Raw genomic sequence first — 27,460 nt, 5'->3', positions numbered from 1 at the left:
TGATGTAGAGTGTCTTTTCATGTGCTTATTGGTCATTTGTACATCTTTGGAAAATGCCGATTCAGATCTTTTGCGTGTAAATTAATTTTGTTTTTTAAATTATGGCGTTGTAAGAGTTCTTTATTATATATTCGGGGTATGAGTTCCTGATCAGATATATGATTTGCATGTATTTTATCCTATTTTGTGTATTATCACTTTCTTGATGGTATCATTTGCAAGGGAAAAGTTTTTAATTCTGATGAAATCCAACTTACCCTTTTTTTTTCTTTTGTTGTTTGTGTCTTTGGTATTGTGTCCAAAAAGGCCCTGCCTAACCCTAAAAGGTCATGAAGATTTATTCCTTCCTTCCCTTTTTTATTTTAAAAAGATTTATTTATTTTAGAGAGAGAGAGAGAGAGCACTCACATGCTTGTGCCCCTGTGAGGAGGGTGAGAGGCAGAGGGAGAGAGAGAATCTCAAACAGACTCCCCCCCTCCTCCAGCACAGAGCCCAAAGGGGGGCTTGATCTCAACAACCCTGAGATCCTGACCTGCACTGAAATCAAGAGTCAGACGCTTTACCAACAGAGCCACCCGGAGGCCCCAAGATTTACTCCTTTTTGCTGTTTTATTTATTCATATTTTTTATTCAATTTTCCTTTCTACTTGAATTGGCAAGTGTTCCCAGGATAATATTAAATACCAGCGGGCTTTCCTTGTTCTATTCCTGATATTAATGTTTCACCATTAATCATGATGCTGTCTATGAGATAAGATTCTTAGAACTTAAAAAAACAAAGTATCCCATATACGTTTGTGTTTATAAATAATCAAGGACTTCTTCTCTCCCAATTTAATTAATGAGCAGTTCTGTAATACATTTCTGGATGAACCTTAATTTGTTGGGGGTACATAATTATTTTATTATACTGCTGTTTATAGCTAGAAGTTTTATAATTTCCTTTGTGATTTTTTGATTCATGAATTATTGAGGCTCTTAGACATTTCCAGAGCGTTTTTTTTCTTTTCTACTTCTCAGTTTTATTGCACTGTAGTCAGAAATTATGGTTTGCATGCTATTGATTCTTTAATTTTAACCGAGAACTGCTTTGTGTCCTGGTTGGTATATGGTCTTTTTCCCCTCGTTATATATATATATATATTTTTTTAAAGATTTATTTATTCATGATAGACATAGAGAGAGAGAGAGAGGCAGAGACACAGGAGGAGGGATAAGCAGGCCCATGCCGGGAGCCCGACGTGGGACTCGATCCTGGGACTCCAGGATCGCGCCCTGGGCCAAAGGCAAACGCGGAACCGCTGAGCCACCCAGGGATCCCCACCCCCCGTTATATTTGAAATGATATATAAACTCTAATTGTTGGGTGCAGAATTCTATCTATATCATCTATATCTAAAATCTATATACAGTCTTTTTATTTTATTTTTTTAATTTTTTAATTTTTTAAAGATTTTATTTATTTATTCATGAGAGACAGACAGAGAGAGAGAGAGAGAGAGAGAAGCAGGCTCCATGCAGGGAGCCCGATGTGGGACTCAATCCCGGGTCTCCAGGATTACTACCTGGGAGGAAGGCAGGCGCCAAACCACTAAGCCACCCAAGGATCCCCTATACAGTCTTTTTAGCTCAGTCTTGTTACTTATATTGTTGGTGTATCTTTTATATTCTTAATTTTTTTGGATGCTGAATTTATGAATATCAGAGCCAGATGTGTTAAAGTCTCCCTCTATGATTATGAAATTTGCTAATTTTTCTTTGTAATCTTATCAACATTTACTCTCTATTTTTTTAAAAGGTATATTATTTTGCCTTATAGTACTATCATAAAAACAGGGATCCCTGGGTGGCGCAGCGGTTTGGCGCCTGCCTTTGGCCCAGGGCGCGATCCTGGAGACCCGGGATCAAATCCCACATCGGGCTCCCGGTGCATGGAGCCTGCTGCCTCTGTCTGTGTCTCTGCCTCTCTCTTTCTCTGTGACTATCATAAATAAAAAAAAAAAAAAAAAAAAAAAAAAAAAAACAATCTTTGCCTTGTTATTTACGTAATAAAACCTTTTTAGTATCTCTTGACTTTCAGCATTTCTGCATCATGCTTTGGAAGGGCCTCTTATAGCAAGTTCATCTTTTTTTTGTGTGTGTGGTTATTGGTGTATTTGCATTCTTTCATTTTATTTTGTGTTTTCTACTTTTTTTAATCATTTTTTCTTTTTATCAAAAAATATTTTTTGAGTAATATTCCACTGTGTATACACATATATATACCACATCATATTTATCCATTTATCAGTCGATGCACATAATATTACTCAGCCGTCTAAAAGAATGAAATCTTGCCATTTGCAATGACGTAGATGGAGCTAGAGAGTTTATGCTAAGTGAAATAAGTCAGAGAAAGACAAATACCATATGATGTCACTCATATGTGGAAGTTAAGAAACAAAACAAACAAGCGTAGGGAGAAAAAAGAGAGGCAAACCAAGAAATAGACTCAATTATAGAGAATGAACTGATAGTTTCCAGGGGGGAGACAGGTGGAGGGATGGGTGAAATAGGTGATGGGGATTAAGATGTACCCCGTGATGAGCATCGAGTGTTGTTGTATGTAAGTGTTGGATCCTGTACACCTGAAATTACTATTACACTGTATGTTAACTAACTGGAATTCAAATAAAATCTTTAAAAATATTTTCTGCTTGAAAATATGAATTGTGTTTTCTTTTTTTCTTATTTTGCTCCCTCTACTGATTTGGGAGGATTGATTGTTATTTTCTTTTTTTCCTATTTTGCTCCCTCTTCTGATTTGGAGGTTCCGCATTTTGTGTTTTATTCTTTCTGAGATTACTTTCACATTTTTAATATGCATAGTTGGCTTAATACAGTATGAATGAAACCAAGATTTCTGCCTTCCTCCAAAACAAACAATGATGACGGAACACCTGTTCTGATCGTATTCCCATCGCGTATCTTTTGTTTAACTTTAGCACTAGATTGTTAATAAGCTCCCCAATTTTTTTTAACAGCATTACTGTCAGTATTGTTTACAATTCATGGTTATTTGGATTGATGGCTGTTTGCCAAGTCCTTTGCTCACTCTTGCTTGTTGCATCCTTCTCTCTGGGTCCCATTTCTGACTGCTGCACATACCTACTTTTCTTAGTTCTTTCAGGGAAAGCTTGTGGAAACTCTCCGGGACTTTGTTCATTTACATATGATTTTGCCCTGAATGGTCGATGTAGGTCTAGAACTCCGGGGTGATAGGTGTTTTCTTTAATTCTTTGAAGACCTAGTTCATGGTTTTCTGGTCTCTACTGCTCATCAGAGGAGCCTGGAGTTAGTCTTTCAGTCCTTTGTGGACAGTATCTTTCTCTCTTAGTTGTTTTTGTGATTTTCTCTTTGCTTTGCTATTCCTCAGCTTCACTTGGGTGTGTCTAGGCATGTAACTTTATTTTCCCTGCTTGGAGGTCAGACGCGCTTATACATTGAATCTTATAGCTGTCTCAAGTTCTGAAAAGTTTTCAGTTATCATATCTTCAAATAGGTCTTTTCCTTATCAGCCTTTGAAATGCCAGCCCCATGTGTGAAGGGCAGTCTGGCACGGGGGGTAAGACACGGACTCTGCAGGTAGCTACGTGGATTTGACTGTCCTTCGGTGCTTAAGAGTGGAGGACAAGCGATTAAACGCTCTGTTTCTCAGTTTTTTCATCCATAAATTGGGCATAATAACATTACCAAACTCATAGGTTGTTGTGATCATTAAAGGAGTTAACATATGTAAAGTGATTAAAATAGCTCCTGGCATATGGTAAGCGCCGTGTGAGTCTTAGTTACCAGTGTTCCCTGAAGTGCTCCAGAGACCCTACATGGACACAAACAGGACTTTAAGTTTTTAGATGGATCTGGCTTTGTTTCAGTCCCTGGGGATGCATTGCTGCCAGTTTCCATGATTATTAGTATCATTTTGGACCTTCTTATTTTATTCTCTCAGTCTCCTGTTCTCCATGGATACGTGCTGGGGGAGTATGTCCAGTTTCTCTCCTGGTCACTGCATCTCCCCATTTAACTAATCCGTTATTAAACTCTTGTATTGCATTTTGAATTTCAATCACTCTGTGTTTTACTTCTAGAAATCCTATAGCAATTTTTGAGATCTGTGGGCTTTGCGTTTTAGTAGTTTCCTGTTCTTTCATTGGTTTTAGTCCTTTTACTCACTTAATAATTTAGAACGTAATCATATGATCATTTTCAGGGTTTTCTTTATTGCAGGTTCATAGAGTGCTGGTCCTTCTGTTTGTTTATCAGTTGATTGTTTCCTTCTGGTTGAATCATTTCCTTGAGCAGATTATAATTTCTTTTTTTTTTTTTGGATTTTGTTGATTTATCTGAGGCAGGGGAAGGGCAGAGGCAGAAGCGAATCTTAAGCGGACTCCATGCTGAGCGCAGAGGTGGACACGGGGCTCGATCCAGGGACCCTGAGATCATAACTTGGGCCGAAACCAAGAGTCAGATGCTTAATCGACTGCACCACCCAAGCACCCCTAGATTGTAATTTCTATATGATATTCTAGGGAAGCAAAAATTATCCAAACTGATTTAAGATTGGTGATATATTAAGAAAGGATTTTATGGTAGCTCTGTGCTTCGTGCATTGTAAAAGTGTTGCGTCAGAACATTTCAAAAATTGTTTCTGCTGACAATCCCATGGATGCATCAGTTGGGACCCGTTTTTCCCATTATTTCTGTATGTGGGGAGTCTACACAACGTAAGTATTATAAATTTGGACTTGCATGGCCATGGTGCAAGCTTGGGACTTCCTTTCTTTCTGGAAACTGCCTACCTCCCACAATTCTTTGTATTTTCCCAGATGGGGTGAGTGTTCCAGCCCCCATTTCACTGAGTGGGATGCTTTCTCCAGCCTGAGTTTTGTGCAGGACCTCAGCTCCAGCTCCTTGTCACAGGAGGGATGAGGGCCCAGGCTGGATCCCTGCCTCTTGCTGACACCGGCGCCCCTGTCCTGGCCTCTGGAGTCTGCCATCTGTCGCTCAAGGTCTCTGGGGGCACCGGCTGACAGTTTCTGGCTCCAGCTCACACATCTCTTCATTTTTTGCACCTGAGGATTTCCTTTTCTCTCCTTCAAGCTCAATTATGTATTTAATTATTTTATATCGTGTTCTATCCAACATATCCATGCATTTGGAGCTGGGGGTGGTTGTAGGGGGAGGATGCTGTGCATGTCGGCCATAATCTTTTATTTAGGATTTTACATCTAGAGTGACAAGGAAGATTAGTCTGTGATTTTATTTTGGTTTCATCTTTGGCAGGTTTTGGTACCAAGGTTATGCGTTATTCATAAAATTAATTAGGAAGTTTTCCTCCTTTCTTTATCCTCTGAAACGTTTTAAATAGCACAGAAAAATTTCTGTTCCTTGAAGGTTTGAAATTTTCCAGTGAAATCTGTCTGAGGACGACACCTCTGGGGGTGGGGATGATTGTTTTCCACACTTATTTTCTTGTCGGCTTTTCTACTTCTTAAATCAGTTTGTATGACTTCTGCATCCCTAGACTATCATACATTTAATCAAGATTTGAAAATTTATTAGCATAAAGATTCCACGTGGTATTCTTATATTTTAATAATTTTTTTGCATCTCTGGCTACATCTCTTTTTCCTCAATGCTTTTCCTCTCTCTCTTTTTTTTCTCCATTGGACTTTGCCAGAGATTTATATATTTTATTGACCCTTTTTGAGAAACAGCTGTTGAGTTTATTTATTCATCCTACTATTAAATTCTTAAAAATCTGTACTTCCTCCTGTCATCTTTAATCTCTTTTTTAAGGTTTCTTATCTTGCTCTTTTTCTAATTTTTTAAGTTGAATGTCTAGGCCATTTGTTATTTTTTTTTTTCTATAAGAATAAAACATTTAAAGCAATAAAATTTCCTCTGAGTACAGTTCTGGCCACATTTCATAAGTTTTGGTGTGCATAAGTTGTCACCATCATAATTTTTCATAGCTGAAATTGCTATTTTTATCTCCTCTTTGAGTATTTCATCATTTCTTAGTTTCCCTCTTGTTGTTAATTTCCAGTTAGGTAGTATTGCATTCCATACATTTTATCAAAACTACCATATTTTCATGAAATTGGAATGATCTTGATTGGAACGCATACCATTATTTTATGTATCATGAAGAAAGAAGAAAAAAATCTGCTGCTGCTTAAATTCTAACGTCCCGTCAATTGTGAAATGTATCTTGGTTTCAGAGATGATGTGAAAAAAGTACATCTTAAGATGTCTGAAAGGTGGAATTTATCATTCACTTTTCTTTTTCTTTTCTTTTCTTTTCTTTTTTTTTTTAAAGTAGGCTTTATACCCTGCATGGAGCCCACAGCAGGGCTTAAACTCATGACCCTGAGCTCAAGACCTAAGTTGAGATCAAGAGTCAGACGCTTAACCAACTGAGCTACCCCCGCGACCCTGACTGGTTTTAAATTTAAATACATTGTGGTTTGAGAATGTGACCTGTATTGTATTAGTTCCCTGCAATAGATTTTAACCTGGTATGTGGTCAGCTTCTATAAATGTTTGAATGAATGTAAGTGTGTTTGAAAATAACATATCTTCTCTATTTGCTGGCTATAGGAATACACACACACAAATATATTTCTGTACATATTCCATATATACATGCATTCACACACACGCACATACAAAATCAATTTTTTTTTTTTTTATGATAGTCACAGAGAGAGAGAGAGGCAGAGACATAGGCAGAGGGAGAAGCAGGCTCCATGCACCGGGAGCCCGACGTGGGATTCGATCCTGGGTCTCCAGGATCACGCCCTGGGCCAAAGGCAGGCGCCAAACCGCTGCGCCACCCAGGGATCCCCAAAATCAATTTTGAAGCAGTGCTTTTCAATTTTTCCGTATCCTTGCTAGTTTTTCTAGTCACTTGATCTTCTCCATTTCTAAATGAGACCCATTAAAAATCTTCCACTCTGGCTGTAGATGTATTCATTTTCCTCATGATTGCCACTTTTGGATTTGTAGTTGACCCTTGAGCAATGTAGGAGTTGGGGACACCCATCCCCATGCAGTCGAATATTTCAGTATCACTTTCATCTCCCCCAGAACTTTACTAATAGCCTACTGTTGACCAGTATGACGATAACATAAACAGTTGATAAACATATTTTGTACGTGTATTGTATACCATATCCTTACAAGGGTACCTAACTTTTCCCTAATGTTTTTGCTGTTTCTAGGCTGTGGTTCATCTGTGGGTTTTTTCAAATTGTCACGCATTTCTAAACATTTTCTAATATATTACTTGGAAAATATTTGTGTCTAAGAGGCCCGGCATAGGTCAAACCCATGCTGTTCAAGAGTCAACTGTGTATATTTCGAGGTTCTTTAGTTAGATGCCTGCAAGCTCCTGATTAGTGTCTTCTTTTTTATTTTTTAAAAAAGATTTTATTTATTTGAGAGAGAGAGAGAATGTGAGTGCATAAGCACAAGCAGGGGGAAGAGGGAGAAGCAGGTTTCCCGCTGAGTAGGGAGCCCAATGCAGGACTTGATCCCAGGACCCTGGGATCATGACATGAGCCGAAGGCAGATGCTTGACCAACTGAGCCACCCAGGTGCCTCCTTGTCTTCTTTTTTAGATTGTTCTTTTCTTCCTTCTGCCACTCATTAACTACCACTCCCAATTCCTTTTTGCCTTGAATTCAACTTCATCTGATAATAATAATCACAACGTCAGCTTTCCTTTGGTTAGTACTTCCTAGCATTCCCCTTAACATGGACTTCTCTCTGTGTTGCTTTTGAAAGGCTTTTTCACCAAGATTGGTGGCCTTCATCCGGCTGGCAGGAGAGACCCTGTGGGTCTCTGTGTGTATGAGCACGTGTTTCTGAAGGCAGCAGGGACGTGCACAGACTGGGGAACCCGCGTGCCTGAGTCTGGATCCTGGCTCTACCAGGAGTAGGCAATTGCACACATTCCTTCACCTCCCAGGGCCTTAGGGTACCCCATTTATAGAATGTGATCACCTCACTCATGGGATGGTTTTGAGGATTCGGTAGGACAATACATGGTAAAATGCTTAGACCAAAGCTTGACATACAGTGAGCATTACTAAATGGTAGGAGGGCGTAATCCCTTACCATTTATTGTCATCACTGATATTTGGATTTATTTCCTTTTTCTTTTTTAAAAAGATTTTATTTATCAGAGATAGAGAGTGCATGGGCAGAGGGAGGGGTAGAGGGAGAGAGGGAGGAAGAAGCAGACACCCTGCTGAGTGCAGAGCCTGAAGCAGGGCTCCATCCCCAGGACCCTGAGATCATAACTTGAGCCCAAGTCAGGCGCTCAACCAACTGAGCCACCCCCAGGCTCCTCTTTGGGTTTATTTCTATCACCTCATTTGCAGGCCTCCTTTTACTACTCTCCTTTCTTGTACCCAGTCTGATCGATAATGTTTTTTTTCCTCTGTGGATTTGAAAACGATAGATTTTCTTCCTATCCTTTGCGTACCCTTAAAATCTTGACACACATATTTAACTATAAATTTTGAGCATGTCTAAAGTTATTATAAAAAATAAAGTTATTATCTCGGTCATCCTTCAAAACAATCACAGATCTTTGCACTCGGGGACTTCACACTGAATAGTCTCTCCTTCCGTCTTCCTTCCTATTATAGTGGAGAATTTCTTTTGATCTTAATACACAGCTGGTATTATCAATATATAGAGTCGATGGTTAATTCAATTTTCTGACAAATTTTTATCAATGGCGGTGTTTTGTAAATCCTGCTCAGTATCTTTTTGGGTTCATTTTTCTCGCAGGAATGTATCCTTTTGTTGTTGTTGTTGTTTTTTTTCATTCAAAGACTCAAATTTTTTCATTAAAAAAATAGAATGACCCCTCTTTACCTATAACACTTAGAAAAAAATGTATACTCCTTCACTGTCTTCTGGGCTTCTCTTGAAGTGGAGCAAGACATCTGTTGTTGGTCAAACCATTGGTAGGTAATCTGTCTTCTTTCTGGTAAGCTTTAAGATTTTTCTTTTGAGTTTTATTGTGATGTTTTACCAAGATGGGTGAATTTTTCTTTTTACCTTTATCCTGCTCAGCACTCTGTATACACTTCCAGCATAAGAGAGCATGGGTTTCTTCAATTTCAGAACATTCTTAGCCATATCTCCTTAGTTTATTGCTTTTCCTACCAGTACCCCATTCTCTTCTTTATAAACTCTGTATTCAGTGAATGGGGTAATTCTTTCCAACGATTGTATAGGATTCCAGAGTTTGAATCGACCAAAACTTAATTAAACTTTCAGCTACTGATGGGAATTTATATTTTTCCACTTTTTTTTTTATTAAAAACAATGCTGTAGCCCACATTTTAATCTCTTTCTTTTTTCTTAGATTCTATTTTTATTGCATTCTTTTAGATAATGACTTCTATTGAGGTTTTTTTCCCCCGTAGTGTAATATAAGCCCATTTTTCTAAATATTCTGAGTGATTGAGAAAACTGTATTCTATTTGCTGAGTGCAAAGGTGTAAGAGGGAGTACCAGAGTTTTATGAGTCAGATCTTTACTATTCTTATGTAATTTTGCTTGCATAATTTATTCATTTAAAAACTGTTAAAACCTTTATGACTGGGGATTTGTTAAGTCTCCTTTTGCCCTAATTATTTGCTTTATGGAATGAAGCTATGTTGTATGATATATCATTGCCTGTCTGGACAGGTCACTCCTCCTGAAGCTGCCGCCGCCACCGCCGCCGTCGTCTTCTTCTTTTTAAGATTTATTGGGGCACCTGGGTGGCTCAGTGGTTGAGTATCTGCCTTTGACTCAGGGTGTGATCCTGGGGTCCTGGAATCGAGTCCTACATCGGGCTTCCCGCAGGCAGCCTGTTTCTCCCTCTGCCTGTGTCTCTGCCTCTCTGTGTGTCTCTCATGAATAAATAAAATACTTTTCTAAAAAAAAAATTATTTATTTATTACTTGGGCAGGGGAGGGACAGAGGGAGAGAATCTCCAGCAGACTCCCTGCTGAGTATGGTGGAGCCTGGCTTGGGGGCTTGATCTCATGACCCTGAGATCATGACCTGAGCCAAAACCAGGAATTAGATGCTTAACCTACCGAGCCTCCCAGGGCCCCCTCTCCTGAAGCCTTCTTGGACCTCCTCCATGGGTGCTCAGGCTCTGCTAGGCACCCTGACCTCCCAGTGACTGCTTAGTCACCCATCCTGTGCCCGCTGCTCTGGGTTTGCAGGATTTCCCAGTTGCACCTGGTTCCCTGCTGTACCCTGAGCATCTTGCCTCCATGCATACAGGCTCCATGCCTCCACCCCCTTTTTGTATCTATGGAATCCTTTTGAAGGAAATTGAGTGGGGAAGGGATCAGGCTATTGGGGCCTACCGCCACCCTTAACACAGAAGTCCCTTTTCTTCTGACAGCTGCTTTGCAAGCATGAAAGCTCTTCCCTTACTCAGCTTGACCTCCTCCCTCACTCCAGCCTACCCACGTGTCCACGTGAACGCTGCCCATTGAGGCCCACGTCCATGGCAGGAAGGAAGGTTCCCAGCACCCTGGCTCTTACACGGGGACACAGAAGCTGTGTGGGGCTGGCAGTCTGGGCTTGATTCCAGGAGAGAGGCTTCTCTGCTTCCCGGCTTGGTAACGAGGCCCGGGAACTCGTTCTGCGGCTGCGACGTGAGCGCCCGCCAGCAGTGGCATCTGCTGCGTCCCTCCCGTGGGCCTGGCGCTTGTTTGGGCACCGCGCGACCTCACACATTCTTATGGCAAAGCCCCGAGAACTGCTGATGGGGAGGAGGAACCCGAGGTTGAGCCCCGGGTGTGTGATCTTCCAGCCGGTCGGGGGTCCTGGGGGATTTTCACCCAGCTCCTCCATTCCTGGCCCTCTCTTGAATTCCAGCTCAGTACCCCTTGGAGCCCCTCTTTCTTTCCCAAAGGGAGGGTGCATGGAGCCCTTTGCACCAGGGGCGGTCTGGCTGCACCGTCCGGGGAGAAGCAGTGCCCACTGCCCAGCTGCACGGTGCCCCGCAGCCTGCACAGCCCCCTACCCTTTGGGTGTTCACCCAGTGCTACGAGGGCTGCCTGTGGGTGGGTGGGATGGACAGGCGGACAGCTGCCCTCGCCTCTCCATATCTCTTCTCCACCACCAGCCAAAGTGGGTCTTTTTTTTTTTTTTTTTAAGATTTTATTTATTTATTCATGAGAGACACAGAGAGAGGCAGAGACACAGGCAGAGGGAGAAGCAGACTCCCTACAGGGAGCCCGATGTGGGCCTCAATCCTGGGACCCTGGGATCATTCCCTGAACCAAAGGCAGATGCTCAACCACGAGCCACCCAGGTGCCCCCAGAGTGGGTCTTTTAAACAAGAGAATTTGCACCCATCTGGTGGGAGAGGCTGATGCCCCTGCTACCAGACCTTTGTTTGGGGGTGCCCCCGTCCCTTGCCTGCCACTTCTTCAGTCCCCACCTCACACATCCTAGGCACCGGTGCCTTCATTTGCCCAGATCGGGGCTGTGCACCATGGTGGCCTTGCTTCAGGACTGTCTGCATCCCTGGGAACCCCAGGAGGGTGGGGTGCACGGGCTGGCCCACGGTGGGTGCAGTGCTCAGCGAGGGTGGTGCAACCAAGAGGCGAGGTGAAGGTGGGGGAGCCGATGGAGGCAGAGGGAAGGGGAGGGGATGAAAAGGTGGGGGAGGATGCTCTCGAGCCAAGCTCCAGGCTCTGCGTGTTCCGAACGCCTGCCCGCCTTTGCCGCGCTGTTCCCAGAGGGTGCCAGCTCTGAATGCCTGCTTAAGTCACTCCACGAAGCTCAGCTTCTCAATCTGGTTTTTATTTGCAAGGGCCAGATTCATCTTCCTTTTTTAAAAGTCAAGCTTCTGAGAAAGTCATTTAAATTCACAGTGATTCTCCTTTCAAATAGCTTCTTTGAATGGAGTTTTCAGAGTCATGGATCTTAGGGCCTCTGCCAGGAGAGGCTGAGGGTCATGCAAAGACTCATTGCCAGGATGCTTATTGTGGGCAAGGACCCAGGGGCCCCCAAGGTGGGGGGGTATCTTCCTGTAAATGGGTGGGGGGGATGCCTGTGCCCGCAGGGGCCTGCAGTCCATCCACTGAAGGTCGCTTTCCAAGGTGACCGGTGGTTATTGATTCTCTCAGGAAGGCGAGCTGCTGCTGTCACTCCCGGTGTTTGTGTGCCTCGAGATTAGAGTTTGCAACAACCCACACCTTGGAATATATTCTGGACAGTGAAAAAGCTGTGAGGTAGATCTGTATGAACTGCCTGGGAAATGGTCCAAAAATGTATTGTTAAGTGAGAAAGCCAAGTGTGAACCATGCGCACACATTTGTGGCTCGAAAACACATACCTGTAAAAAAGAAAAAAAAACAAAACACAGGGATAATATTCGCTATTCCCGTGTTCATAAGTATCCATCTAGAGAGGAGTCTGGAAGAGATTACACCGAATTTCATCAGGGTGGAGTGGCCTGGATTGGGGTGGTTTGCAAAGGGATCGCTAATTGTGCTGTAGAGGGTTTATTCCTCTGTGTGTGTGTGATTTAAAGACATGTGTGGATTTGGGATTGGGGCTCTTCACGATTTACCCTGAGCTTCTGGGATTTTCGGTTTTATTTCTTCAAGTGATGGTGTTGAATGGCTCACCCAAAGTTGATTGGCCGTCCCCAGGGGTTATTGGATGACTAGGTAAAGAAGTCACGTTTGTAGCTTAGGTCAGAGGTCAGCAAACTTTTCCCCAGCGGGCCAAGAGCAACTGTTTCAGGCTTCCTGGTCTGAAAGGTCTCTCCCTGAAGCTGCTCACATGTGCCACCTTCACGCGGGCAGCCGTGATGATAGGAGGAGGTTGGACGTGGCTCAGGCCTGATAAAACTTTATTTATAGAAACTGGTGGCTGGTAGGTTCAGGCCTGTGCACTGACGGTGGATTGAGCCCTATGGGGTTTCATTGAACCTTAAGACACAGAAGGGTATGAAAATAGAGAAAAATGGTAAGTGGACATATTTTAGGGGTTTAATCAGAGCTGTCATGTTGAAAGCATTGTTCAAGGGGCCACAGGTTAAAAAAAATAATAATAATTGCTTTTCTCAAGTACCGTCCTGCAGCCTCTTCCAGCCTCTTCCAGCGGGCCCTGGACAGGGAGGGGGGCTGCCAGCAGGAGAGGGGCCCCAGTGAGTGCGTTCTCTATGGCTCTGGGGGGAGCAGGCCCTCCAGAAAGTGCTCCCACAGTTCCCCGATCCTGTGCACGTCTGTGAGGTGCCTGGTCTTGCACTGGGTTGGCCCTCAGTCAGCTTTGGTTGTGTGAACAGAGCTCCAAATGGCCCGGGGTGGGGGTCCCCCCCAGCCTTGGGGAGGCGGTGGACAGGGCCAGGCTTGGGGCAGATGAGCGGCATTGCCAGGGTTGGGGAGACACCACTGGCCTCCCTGAGGCTGGATGTTGAGAACCGGGGCTCTCCCAGGCCAGCTTCCGCCCTCCTGGATGGGGGTCAGAACCCTCCTCCTGTCGGTTTTGTGCAGGGTCACAGGGCTGACCCTGTGACTCCCCTTTGTTACCTTAGCGAGCTTTGGGGATAGATTTAATGAGAGGTCGGTTGTGAAATGGGTATTTTTAAATTCAGTTTGTTTAAACTACACAAACAAAAACAGTTCTTGGGGCGACCCAGGTGGATCAGCGGTTTAGCGCTGCCTTCAGCCCAGGGTGTGATCCTGGAGTCCCGGGATCGAGTCCCACATCGGGCTCCCTGCATGGAGCCTGCTTCTCCCTCTGCCTCTCTCTCTCTCTCTCTCTCTCATGAATAAATAAATAAAATCTTTAAAAGAAAAGAATAAAAAAAAGAATTAAAAAAAAAAACAGTTCTTTTCTTCCACACCCCTCCCCCCCACACACACACCCCACCTCTGACAACCACTAATCTGTTCTCTGTGAGCTTGTTTTAAAAAAAATCAATTGATCGATAGTTTCCACATATAGGAAAGATCACATGGTATTTATCTTTCTCTGGTTTATTTCCTTCAGCCTTTCCTTATGCCCTTGAGGTCCATACCTGTTGTCATGAATAGTAAGATTTCATTCTTTGTCGTGGCTGCATAATATTCCACTGTGTGTGTGTGTGCGTGTGTGTGTGTCTGTGTGTGTTGTGGATCACATCATCTTCATCCATGCACCCATCGATGGAATATGGAAATACTCCTTTTTTTTTTTAAGATTTTATTTATTATTCATGAGAGACACAGAAAGATAGAGGCAGAGACATAGGCGGAGGGAGAAGCAGGCTCCTCCCGATGTAGGAGCCCGATGTGGGACTCGATCCTGGGACTCCAGGATCACACCCTGGGCTGAAGGGAGGCGCTAAACCACTGAGCCACCCAGGTGTCCCAAATATGGAAATATTCCAACACTTATGTTTCCATATTTGATTATTGTAAGTAATGCTGCTATGAACATGGGGTGCAGATACCTTTTCAAATTAGTGTTTTCGTTTTCTTTGGATAAATACCCAGAAGTGGAATTCACTGGATCATAGGGGAGTTCCATTTTTAATTTTTTGAGGAACTTTGTACTGTCCTGCATAGTGGTGACACCAGTTTGCATTCCCACCAGCAGCATATGAGGGTTCCCCTTTTCCCCACATCTTTGCCAATGCTTGTTATTTCTTATCTTTTTGATAATTATCTATTCTAATAGGTGTGAGGTGACATCTCATTCTGGTTTTGATTGACATCTCTCTGATGATGGCCATCTGTATATCTTTGGAAAAATGTCTATTTGGATCTACTGCCTGCTTGTTAATTGAATTATTTGGGTTTTGTTTGTTCGTTTGCTATTGAGTTGTAGGAGTTCTCTATATATTTTTGGGCATTAGGCCCTTATCAGCTATATGATTTGAAAATATTTTCTCCCATTCAGTGGGTTGCCTTTTCATTTTGTTGATGGTCTCCTTTGTTGTGAAGAAACGTTTTAGTTTGATGTAGTCTTTGTTTTTGCTTTTGGTGTCAGATTCAAAAAGTCATTGCCAAGACCAATGTCAAGAAGCTTACTACCCATGTTTTTTCCTAGGAGTTTCATGGTTTCAAATCTTTCATTCAAGTCTTCAATCCAGATTGAGTAATTTTTTGTGCAAGGTGTAAGAAAGCGGTCCTGTTTCATTCTTTTGCATATGGCTGCCCAGTTTTCCCAACACCACTTATTGAAGAGACTATCTTTACCCCATTGTGTGTTCTTGGATCCTTTGTCATCAATTAATTGACCATATACATGTGGGTTTAATTCTGGGATGTTCAATGATCTACGTGTCTGTTTTGATGCCAATACCATTATGTTTTAATTACTATAGTTTTGTAATATAGCTTGAAATCAGAGAGCATGATACCTCCAGCTTTATCCTTCTTTCTCTAGATTGCTTTGGTTATTTTGGGTCGTTTTATAATTCAGTATAGATTTTAGGATTGTTTGTTCTAGTTCTGTGAAAAATGCCATTGGGATTTTTATAGGGATTGCATTGAATCTGTATGTATATCACTGTGGCCGGTAGGGACATTTTAACAATATTAAATCTTCCAATCCACGAGTATAGACTACCTTTCCATTTATTTGTGTCTTCAATTTCTTTTCATTATTGTCTTACAGTTTTCCATATACAAGTTTTTAACCTATTAGGTTAATTTATTTCTAGGTATTTCATTCTTTTTGATGTGACTGTAAGTGGGATTGCTCTCTTAATTTCTCTTTCTGATAGCTCCTTATTAGAGTATAGAAATGCATCAGATTTTTGTGCATTGATTTTGTATCCTGCCACTTCACTGAATTTATTAGCTCTAACAGTTTTTTGATGAAGTCTTCAGGGTTTTCTGTATATAAAACATTATACCATCTACAAAGAGTTACAGTTTTACTTCTTCCTTTCCAATTTGGGTGTCTTTCTTTTTCTTGCCTAATTACTCTGGCTAGAACTTCCTATGTTAAATAAAAGTGGCAAGAGTGGACGTCCTTGTCTTGTTCCAAATCTTAGAGGAAAGACTTTCAGCGTTTCACTGTTGAGTATGATGTTAGCTATGGGTTTGTCATATGTACTCTTTGTTATGTGTAGATACATTCCGTCTACACTTACTTTCTTGGGAGTCTTTTTTTTTTTTAACTCATAAATGGATGTTGAATTGTATCTAATGCATTTTCTGCATCTATTGAGATGATTGTATGATTTTTCTCCTTTGTTTTTGTAATGTGGCATATTAACTGATTTGTGAATGTTGAATCATCCTTGCATCTCTGGAATAAATGCCCCTTGATCAGAGTATATGATCCTTTTAATGTATATTGAATTCAGTTTGATAATATTTTCTTGAGGATTTTTGCATCTATGTTCATCAAAGATATTGGTCTGTAATTCTCTTTCCTCATGCCTTTCTTGTCCATTTTGATATCAGAGTATTACTGGCCTTGTAAAAAGAGTTTGAAAGGGTTCTTTCCTCTTCTGTTTTTTGGAAGAGTTCTTTCAGGGCTTTTGGAAGAGCCCTGAAAGGGCTAGTATTAGTTCTTCTTTGAATGTTTGGTAGAATTCATCAGTGGAGACATTTGGTTCTGGACTTTTGTTTGTTGGGAGGTTTTCCATTACTGATTGAATCTCCCTACTAGTAATCAGTCTGTTCAGGCTTTCGATTTTATCATGATTCAGTCTGGGTAGCTCCTATGTTTCTAGGAATTTATCCATTTCTTGTAGGTCATCAAATTTGTTGGCACATAGTTGTTCACAGTAGTTTCTTAAGATCCTTTGTATTTCTGTGGTATCAGTTGGAACATCTCCTCTTTCATTTCTGATTTTATTCATTTAAGTCCTCTTTATTTTTTTCTCTTTATTTTTGTTCTTGGTGAGTCTACTTAAAGGTTCGTCAATTTGTTTTTGTTTTATCCTCAGTGAACTGGCTCTTAGTTTCCTTGATCTTTTCCATTCTGTTGTTAGTCTTTTTTTTTTTTTTAATTTGTTGTTAGTCTTTATTTTATTTTTTTCCTGCTCTAATCTTTGTTATTTCCTAACTTCTACTAACTCTGGGTTTCATTTTTTTTTCTTTTTCTAGTTCCTTGAGGTATAAAGTTAAGTTATTTATTTGAGACTTGTTTCTTGAGATAGGCACTTATTGCTGTTAAGTGCTCTCTTATACCTGCTTTTGCTGCTTTACATTTATTTTGGTATATTTCTGTTTTCATTTATCTCAAGGTATTTTCTGAATTTTCTCCTTTTATTTCTTCTTTGACACATCGGTTGTTCAGTGGCATATTGTATTCCACTTATTTGTGAATTTTCCAGTTTTTTTCCCATGTAATTTCTAGTTTCCTACAATTGTGGTCAGAAAAGATGTGTAATATGATTTTAGTCCTCTAAAATTTATTATGGCTTGTTTTCTGACCTAACACATCATCTATTCTGGAAAATGTTCCATGTATACTTGGGAAGATTATGTGTATTCTGTTGCTTTTGGGTGGAATGTTCCATAAATATTTAAGTCTATCTGGTTTAATGTGCCACTTAAGGCTGATGTTTCCTTATTGATTTTCTGTCTGGAAAAACCTATCCATTTATGTAAGTAGAGTATTAAAGTGCCCTACTATTATTGTATTGCTATTTCTCCCTTTAGGTCTGTTAATATTTGCTTTATATATTTAGGTACTTCTAAGTTGGGTGCATAAATATTTGCAAATATTACATCTTCTTATTGGATGGACCTCTTTATCATTATGTAATGTCCTTCTTTGTCCCTTATTACTGCTTTTATTTTAAAGTATATTTTGTCAGATGTAAGTATATAGCTACTCCAGCTTTCTTTTGGTTTCCATAGAATATCTTTTTTTTAAAAAGATTTTATTTATTTATTCATGAGAGACACAGAGAGAGGCAGAGACATAGGCAGAGGGAGAAGCAGGCCATGCAGGGAGCCTGATGTGGGACTTGATCCCTGAACTGGGATCACACCCTGAGCCAAAGGCAGACGCTGAGCCGCTGAGCTACCCAGGGGTCCCGATAGAATATCTTTTTTCACGCCTTTATCTTCTGTCTATATGTGTCCTTGCATCTGAGGTGAGTTTTTTGTAGGCAGCATATAAATGTGTCTTTTTAAAAAAATCCATCCAGCCATTCTATGCCTTTTGATTGGAGAATTTAGTCTATTTACATTTAAAGTCATTATTGACAGGTACATGCTTATTGACACTGTTTTCTGACTGCGTCTGGAGTTCTTTGTTCCTTTCTTCTTGCTATCTTCCTTTGGGGTTTGATGACTTTCTTAAGTGGTATGCTCTCATATTCCTTTCTCATTATCTTTTGTGTATTTCCCATAGGATTTTGCATTTTAGTTACCATGAGGCTTACATATAACAACCTAAATCTATAATAGCCTATTTTAAGTTAATAACAACTTAAGTTTGATCCCATTGTAAGCTCAACATTATTATTCTCACTCCCCGTTTTATGTTTTACATCTTTTTTCTTATGTATCCCTTAACTAATTGCTGTAATCATACTTACTTTTTACTACTTTTGTCTTTTTAACTTTCATACTAGCTTCATGAATGATTAAAATGGATTAAGTGGATCTATTTCTTTTTTTAAAAAAGATTTTATTTATTTATTTGACAGAGAGACAGCATAAGCAGGGGGAGCCATAGGCAGAGGGAGAGGGAGACTCAGGCTCCCTCCCCACTGAGCAAGGAGCCTGTTGTGGGGGCTCGATCCCAGGATCTTAGGATCATGACCTGAGCTACAGGCAGACGCTTAACTGACTGAGCCACCAAGATGCCCCTAAGTGCGTATTTTTCTGAAAGGGACCTCAAGGATGCCAAAGGCAGCCTCATGGACTAAGCCCTGTGTGGTCACAGTTGTACGTGTGTGCATGCATGTGTTTGTGTGTGTGAGTGTCTAGGTTTGGACATACTGACATTAGCCCAAATGAGTATAGCCAGCATCATTTCACGTTGAAGAATGGTGTTCATAGAAGGAGGATGAAGAGTATGGCCATTTTTTCTGTGTCCTGGCAGGTGATGGCCAGCCTCAGGTGGATATTGCCCAGAGCCCTGGGCCTGGACCTGGCTGTGGGAAGGGCAGTGGGAGAAATGACATAGGAGAAAGCCTTAACGCAGCACCCAAACGGAATTTCCTCCCCTGCTAGAAGTTAGATCCAATTCACACCCTCGCGCAGCTTGAAGGCTGGCTCTGGCTCTGTTTGGTAACATCACAGCAAACGGCTGCCTCGTCTCTATTTTGGTTCTTGCCACTGCAGCTTCTTTCTGCACCTTTCAAGAAGTGTTCCTTCCTACTGGAAGGCTGGGGTGCCAAGCTCCCCCAGCTCCTTCCCATTTTGGTAAATTAAGGAACAAATGGTGCCAAATTGTCCTCGTCTCTTTCACAAGATTATTTGTAACCAGCTTATTTTCTTTCCCTCTATTGAGTTGAACGCATTAAAACTAAAATTAAATCATTACCCGAAGCACAGACTACGATCCCTTTCATAATTACATCCTCTTAATTGGCATCTGAGGGCCCAGCTCATTTTCATGCCTGCTGGAAAATGTCTCAGACCCGTTTAATTTTTTTTTTTTTTAGGTTTAAAGGTCAACAAGAATATCTTACCCTAATTTGACAAGTGTGTAAGAAGTAAGGTAAGACTGGTTTTTGTTCACGCAATGCACAAAGAAATCTATAAATCAAGCTGGGTGAATATTAGATGATGCCATATCGGAACCATCTGCCTTCATTCTCAGAAGAATCAATACCACAGAGAAAGCGCCGAAGATGTAGTGATTTATGCCCCTGTGTCAGGGGAGAAATATTGGCCATTTTTAGAGTCACTTCCTACCATCCTAAAACAACAGGGCATGAGGGAAAGAATGAGAGCGACCATGACCCTACACGTGTCGAGGAGCAGATCTGGCTGCTTGGTGTTTGATTATCTCTGCTTGAGAAAGGGTGAGTCTGAGGTCCCTTCATGCCCATGACTCTGCCCCCCTGCTATTGTTTGTGGGAAGGCTGCCATGAATGCTGAGATGGCGCAGAAGGGAATTCACTGAATTGCATCTGAGTGATTGTTGCCAGGGGATGGAGGCTTGGAGCTCGGGGACCCTGGGTTTTCCAGGCTAGCACGCTGCTTCCTGGCCTCCCTCACCCCTGGGCTAGGAGGACCCACAACCTCCAGAAACTCCACCCTCTGTTATGTTGGATGTTGGGGCTTGGTCCCGACACCGAGATATCTGCAAGGGAAAGAGGTGCTGTGGCTCTCCGTGGCGGGAAGAAAAGTCTCTGAGCAATTAAGGTTTGGAAAAACAAGTGACGTTGTCTTACCACCTTCCCCAGAGGTGGTGGTCGACAGCAGGACTTCCCCAGGGAGACGGGGCAGGAGGGACAGATCAGGGGAGCCTCAGGCAGGTGCATCAATCTCTGGGGAGGCAGAGGAGGCTTCGTAAGGCTTGAAAAAAGAACACTTCGTAATTGGAGACGTTTTCTTGCACAAGGGGTGGTTCAAAGCATAAAGTTGTATTTTCATACTCAAACTAACATGAAACATAGCTTTTTACCATTTTCCTGGTTTGAGGGGGGAGGCTCTGCAGACTATCACATACAAGAGATTTTGCGGTTTTGCTCTGTGATGCCTGTGTTAGGTCTGTTGCGGGCTGTCATTGTGTGTTGGTGTCGCCACGTGTCCTCCAGTTCCCATTCTGTGTCATAAACATCATAAGCGCTTCCTGTTCTAAGGTGAGGATGGGCTTTGAGGAAAAGTTTGACTTTTCTATTTACTACGGCGCAGCACAGAAGAGGGACTGTGAGCCTGTTACATCTCCAGTTTTATCCTTTCCAAGAGTCGAAGTTGGTCCTAACACTACAAGCTTGAAATCAAAGTAGGATCATTTCCATCGCCACAGGCGCCAGTACACTGTGCTCATGACTTTTTGTGCTAAACAAACCCACAGACACATCCTGCTTCTCGGAGCCTGGGCATGGCTGGATGCCTGGCCCGGCCACACCACCCTCTGGCTGCTGGCCACGGAGGTCACATTGCCGTCTGCAAACCGAACTCTCGAGCATCAGGGCTCTTGATTTTGCTTTTCTTTGTCTCTTTTGGGGTAGCTGACGGTGCTTGGGGCTCAGATCAAGGGCACTTTATATCTATTGCGAAGACGGGGCACACCTTCCTTGAGGTGTCGGCAAACTCTGGGCGGTGATGCCAAACCGCCCTCATCCCTTAAATAGTGTTGGACTAAGATCACATGAAATTCATTCTAAAACCTGGGAGTTTCATTTTTTTTTTTCTGCAAAAGATCATTCTCTGCTTCACATGAAAGAAACTAGCAGCGGAAAACACATCATTAGGATCCGAAATGCTTGTCACCTGTGTGTTTTCAAACCGTTTGGCATCCTTAAGGACGCAGACTCTCGCCTTATTGGAGACCCCCATGAAACGTACACCAAGGGCCGCCAGGGTCTTCCAGACCTTGCCTGGGAGAAGAAGCTGAGAGCACAGCCTGGTGGAGCTCATTGCCAAGGCCAAACTGGCGACTTAGCGAGGGCAGCAGGTTGAAAGTTTTGCAAAAAGTCCTATTATTTGGCTATTAGTTGTCGTGATTGGATGACAAAGGACCCCATGCCCAAGTACCTGGGTATAGGTGACCCATGGCTATAAAGGCGATCAGAGGAAATGTTGTTTTCTTGAGCCTTGGTGACCACTGGTAGAATTGGTTATTGTCTAAAGTGGAATCAGACTTCCTTGAAGCAAATAAGCTTAATTGGAAATTAATATTAGACTTCCAATCTAGGTGTTCTTGCAATGCCAAACTCAAGACAAGGACTCCGTGTGTGTGTGTGTCTGTTTCTGTGACTATAGAGGAAAACCTCACAAATATTTTCAGAATATGCTCCATCATTCCTTGGCAAGCTTCAGCTTCTAGAATTTTGCCAATTTTTAAAGAAGATTCCAACCTTGCTTGCAAAGTAATTAATTATGTACAAAAGGAAAAAAGAAAAAGAAACCAACCAAAAAAAAAAAAAAAAACTCACCACCCACCGCAACCCAAGGCATCAGATGCTGTGCTGTTTTCCTAATTCGGCGGAGACCTGACCCCGCCGTCGAGTGCACAGAACGGACGCCCGCGGATCTCCCTCGTCAGAGGGACGGGGCGAGTGTACGGGCCGCAGGTAGAAGCTGCCGTATTTTTTTTAATCATCAGGGGAAAGACCAAATGCCTTCAACTTTCAAAACTGATCATTCTGACGTGCTTGGCCTACTCCGCAGACAAGACTGCAACAGTTTAGCAAACACCGAATGTCAAAATAAATACCAACCCCTTCAGCCCAAGGCTGGCGCGGGCGCAGGTGCAGTGCTGAGAAGGGCTGCTCGTTTTCCCTTCTTTTTTTTTTTTTAAGATTTTATTTATTCATGAGAGACAGAGAGAGAGAGAGAGAGAGAGAGGCAGAGACACAGGCAGAGGGAGAAGCAGGCTCCCCGCAGGGAGCCTGATGCTGGACTCGATCCCAGGACCCTGGGGTCACGACCTGGGCCGAAGGCAGACGCCCAGCTGCTGAGCCCCCCAAGGGTCCCATTGGTTTCCCTTCTTGATGAAGTGCTCCGGGGCCAGGTTCAGGGGAGGCCTTCCGGGGGTGGCGCGGTTCCTCGTCGGCCCAGGCAGCACCCAAGGGGGGTTGTTGTTGCTCCAGGTGGACGGACCTGCCTGGGAGGGAAACGTCCGGGAGCTCTGGTCAGCACAGTGGGGCGCGCCAGCTAGCGAGGCCCTCGTCACCCCATTCTGCAGGCGGGAAGACTGAGGCGCACAGAGCCTGGTGGAGCCGGGACGCTGCGCCCCCCGCCCCCGTCATCGCCGTGTGTCTGTGCCCCATGTGCGACCCCCTCACGTGTTCCGAGCCGCCGACCTCCCTGTGCGTCTGGCTCTGGAGGTGAGCAGGGAGGGCCGGGCTTGATGTGAAGAGGGGCTTCCAGAGCTTTCGGGATCCAGAATCCTCACATCGGCAAACCTCATGGCCACCAAGCGGGCCCAAGACACACGCTGCTAGCAGAGCATCAAAGTCAAAACGTGTCATTTTCAACGTCAACCTAGAGTCTTCCCGTACAGGTGCCAGTTCTCATAAGAGAGGCCGACCTGCCCGTTCACAGCTGAAGCCTCCCGCCCCGCCCCACTTCTTCCCTGGCCCTCTCCTGCCTGTGTGGCCAGAGGGGTCCCGCTGCAAAGCAAGCCAGACAGCACCCCCATTTTACCCACAGTCAAAGCCAACTTCTTTTGAATGGTGCACCTGACGGCCCCCCCCCCCCCCATTACTTCTCTGACTGTGTCTCCTCTCTTCTTTACGTCCACTCCTCTCCAGACACACTGGGTCTCAGGAATGCTCCCACCCCAGGGCCTTTGCACAGGCCGATATCCACATGGTTCACATATCACCTTCCCAATGAGGCCCCCTTCTACACGTTTAGGTCTTGAGACCCGTCTCTAGCCTCCAGCTCCCCGCCCAGCCCTCCTCACCCTGCTCTGTTTTTCCTTCTCTCCATAGCATTTATCACCCTGTCATGTTAAAATAACTTGCTCATTTCTTTTGTTTATGGTACTTAGAATACTCTGTCTCTCTGCTCTTTGGAATTTAATTCTACAAGGGCAAGATCTTTATCTGTTCTGTTGACGATGGATCCCGACTGCTTAGAATAGTGCCAGGCACTTAGTAGGTGCTCATTAAATGTTTACCACACATCTGGTTACCTCTGGGGAGGGGGGTGTAGGGAGTAATAGGAAGGGATGCAAAGGGGACTCCACATACTGGTGGTTGTTTTATTCTTGGACAGTGAGTGCACTGGTGGTTCTTCATATTTTTTTTTCTTTTCTTTTCCTTTCTCTTTTTTTCTTTTCTTTTCTTTTTTTCCTTTTCTTTCCTTTTCTTTTCTTTTTGAGGAAGAATCTGTGCACACGCATGTGCAAGCGGGGGGCAGGGGCAGAGGGAGAGAGAATCCCAGGCAGGCTCCACGCCCCAGCACAGAGCCTGACGTGGGGCCTCAATCTCAACGACTCTGAAATCATGACCTTAGCGGAAATCAAGAGTCCGACGCTCAACCGACTGGGCGCCCCCTTCATATTCTTTATAAAAATATTTTTGTGTATCTGAAATGTGTCATTTTGAAGAATCAAAGAGGGTCAAAGAGTACGATTGTTATATGGCATGTAGCAATCATACTAAGTGGAATAGTCTCCTTCCCCATGTGAACCTATTGCCTTATTTTGGGGTGTTATCCTGTGTCAGTGGCTGAAAGTAGAGCTTCCTGGACAGATGCATTTGTAACAGGGGAGCTGCAGAGGGAGAGAGAAAAAAGGGTGGGGGGCGGTTCTGGCCATCAGGGCAGATTGGCTCGGACGGTGAACAGAAGGAAGGACGCCCCAAGCCAACTTGCAGAAGCGACTGTCAAAGCATATTGGGGACAGATGCCAAATCAGGCGGGTCAGCTAAGATCACGATGGCCTGGGCCCAGCTTCCGAGAGCAGGGTGCCTGGGGGCAGGTATCTGATGACCCTTGGCGGAGGGCTTGCCAGAGGAGAGCAGGGAAGAGGAATGATGTTACCTGAGCCACCAGGAAGGACAAGGGCAGAATGGGAAAGAGATTCTGGGTTCAGGGATCTGAACCGAGGACTCCTGGGGCGGGCCTGACCTGAGTAGGACGGAACTCAGAGCTAAGCTCGGTGACACCCAGTGGCCCCAGCAGATCCCCAGAGCCTCCAAGGGAAAGCCGGTTGCTGGATTTGTTCATCATGCTCAGGTTATGTCCGTGATGCTGAAGGCAAGAGCATCTGGGCTGCGGGGAAGCTCGGGCGCAGTGCAGGGCCCGGGGTCCACGGATGGGGTGAGCTTGCCGGGGCTCCCAGCCGGTGGACACGTCTCCGCCCCGCCTCAGTGCCCCCGATGAGCACGGTTCCTTCAGAGGAGCACGATTGATCAGGCCAGACGCAAAACAAGTGGCCAGGACTGGGATGAGTGAATATTCATTTGGAAATGTCAGTGCGCACGGGGAGATTATGCCTGCCGTGCCCTGCCTGGCAGGATCGATTCAGGGCCTGAGGTGAATCCGATGTCTCCAGGGGCTGAGGGCTGGGGCCGGGGATCCTGGGTAGCATGGGGGGGGGGTGCCCTGGGACGTCTGGAGCCGGGGGGGTGGGGGATCAGACATTCACAGCTCTCGAGATGCTGATTGAGGCTGGGGCTTGCCTGTGTTTGTGGGGTCTGGGTATCCTGTCCGGGCCTTTGTCTTCAGGGGCCACTCCCTGCACAGGGGCCACCAGGCTGGGGACAGCTGTATGCATGGTAGGGGTTGAGGGACCTCAGGACACCCAGGTGCTGGGGGAGGGGGGCGGGTGGGGGCCTGCTGAGCCCGCCTCAGTCTGAGCGTCCACCCCCCATCACGGCCCCGGGCGCACTGAGGGAAGGGGCTTCACCATGTCCAGCTGGGGCCATCTCTAGTCTCTAGCTGAGCCCCTTCCCCCTGCTTCCATCAGCACATCTCTGCTCTGCACGAATGGGGCCCGGGGGCCCAGGGAGGCTGGGAGATTTGGGACCAGGGTCCCACGTCCTCACCTTGCGGTGGGTGGGTGGATGTTTGGATTCACCCACTGTACCCTGGGAGCCCTGGCCCCTGGCTGGGAGCCTCCTGAGCAGAGGTGGGAGGTCATCACGGCTGGCCTGGGACGCCAGGGCCCCTGCCAGGTGCACGGTCACCTGGGTGTGGCCTGCCCCGCACGCCCCCTCCCCGCCAGCCCCAATTAGCCATCTGCAGGAGCTGCTCTCTGCATGGGGGAGGGCCGCGGTCCCTCTTCTCTGTGCAGACTGCTCGGCTAATGAGGGGGTTTGTGAAATTTTTAATTATGGCTTCCATGCCTGGCTTAATTATTTGCATATGGCTTTTACAAGTGAGAAGAGGACGCCTGCGTGCAGGGCTCCTCCTCAGCCCCACGTTTGACTTTAATTAAAGGCAGAACCTGAGGTCTTTCCATCACTAATGATCGTGGAAAATTAGCTTCCAATTCCCAGGGGTCGCCGGAGTGATGCACCCTGAGGCGGAGAGGGGGGACGGAGGGGGACGTGGAGCGGGAGGCACAGATGGCAGATGGCCTGCCGGGCTGCCACTTCCGAGCCCCTCTCCAGCCCACCCTCCCCACCCTGCGCCCGCCCCACTCCAGGCCCCTGTGGGAAAGGGAGCCTTGTCTCCTCTGCTGATGGGGGGGAGGGATCCTCATGGTCATTGTCCTTGTGGCCACAAGGCAGAGAGGTGGGAACTCCTGAAAGGCCCCCGTGCGTGCGCCTGGACACATGACCCCTCACACCTGTGCTCGCCCAGATGCACGGACACGTCTGCAGGCCCACGCGTCCACGTGCACACATGTCGCAGACCCGCTCACAGGTGAGCCCAGGTCCCTCTCAGGAGCCAGCGGGCTAGTGCTGCGGGCAGGATGCGACCATGTGCAGAGGGCAGGCTGACAGCGGGCTCGTGGAGGGCTCCCCACGGAGATGGGGGGCCCCGACCCCTCCCCGGTGACAGGGCAGGCCTGTGCTGTCGTGTGCCCGAAGCGCAGCCTCCTCGCCCCCAGGCAGCAGGGTAGACCCTGGGACATGACACGCGGAACGGCGGACAGCACTGCCTTGGACTTGGACCTGAATCCAAGTGTGTCTCCACCACTTCCTCACAGGGTGGCCTTGAGCAAGTGGCCCGGCCTCTCTGAGCCTGTGCCCTCATCTATAAAGTGGGGGTGATAGCTTTTCCCGCAGCTTTTGTACCAACTCTGGGTCTCCTGTCCCCTTTGTCTCCTGGTCTTTCAGTTTGGAGGCGCCGACCCCACTCCCGGCTCCAAGAAGGGCGGTTTCATCCCCCTGGTCTCAGGCCTGCGCCCACCAGCATGGGGCCTACCCCCTGCCCCCGCCCAGGAACTGGGTCTGGGAGGTGCTATGGGCTCAGAGTCTGGGAGTTTTGTGCCATAGCAAGGGATGGGATCCCCCTCCTCCGCTCGATGTAGCAAGGATGCCAGTAGGCTGGCCTGTGGCCGCAGCCGCCACGCAACCATGCAGAAGCCACCTGAGGATCAAACCCACCCAAGGGGGCGCCTGGGGGCTCAGTGGTTGAGTGTCTGCCTTCAGCTCAGGTCATCATCTGGGGTCCTGGATCGAGTCCCACGTTGGGCTCCCTGCATGGAGCCTGCTTCTCCCTCTGCCTGTGTCTCTGCCTCTCTCTGTGTCTCTCATGAATAAATAAATAAAATCTTTAAAAAAAAAAAAAACCTGCCCAAGGACAGAGGAGCGGAGCCCCAGGAAGGACCCGGGTCCCCTTGACACTGTGGGGCTACAGGATTCCCACGGAGATAGGTTTTCTGTCGCTCACCTCCC

The 27,460-nt window shown here is 45.2% G+C and overlaps 1 protein-coding gene across 2 annotated transcripts in view; it reads left to right on the top strand.

Annotated features, from left to right (window-relative positions):
• The window catches only part of CHST8 (carbohydrate sulfotransferase 8), a 129,815-nt gene that overhangs the window by 16,951 nt on the left and 85,404 nt on the right, over positions 1-27,460 (top strand). The window contains exon 1 of one of the 2 annotated variants that reach the window (XM_038529438.1): positions 19,650-19,707. The exons of the other annotated variant lie outside the window; for it this stretch is intronic. The gene's annotated coding sequence lies outside the window, so the exon portion shown is untranslated. Of the gene's footprint in view, positions 1-19,649; positions 19,708-27,460 lie in introns of those variants that run through there. 2 annotated transcript variants of the gene reach the window in all.

The sequence above is a fragment of the Canis lupus genome, chromosome 1 (assembly GCF_011100685.1).
Source record: "Canis lupus familiaris isolate Mischka breed German Shepherd chromosome 1, alternate assembly UU_Cfam_GSD_1.0, whole genome shotgun sequence".
Classification (NCBI taxonomy): domain Eukaryota; kingdom Metazoa; phylum Chordata; class Mammalia; order Carnivora; family Canidae; genus Canis; species Canis lupus.
The sequence above is the reverse complement of the archived record's forward strand: the minus strand, read 5'-3'. Positions and strand labels throughout refer to the sequence as shown.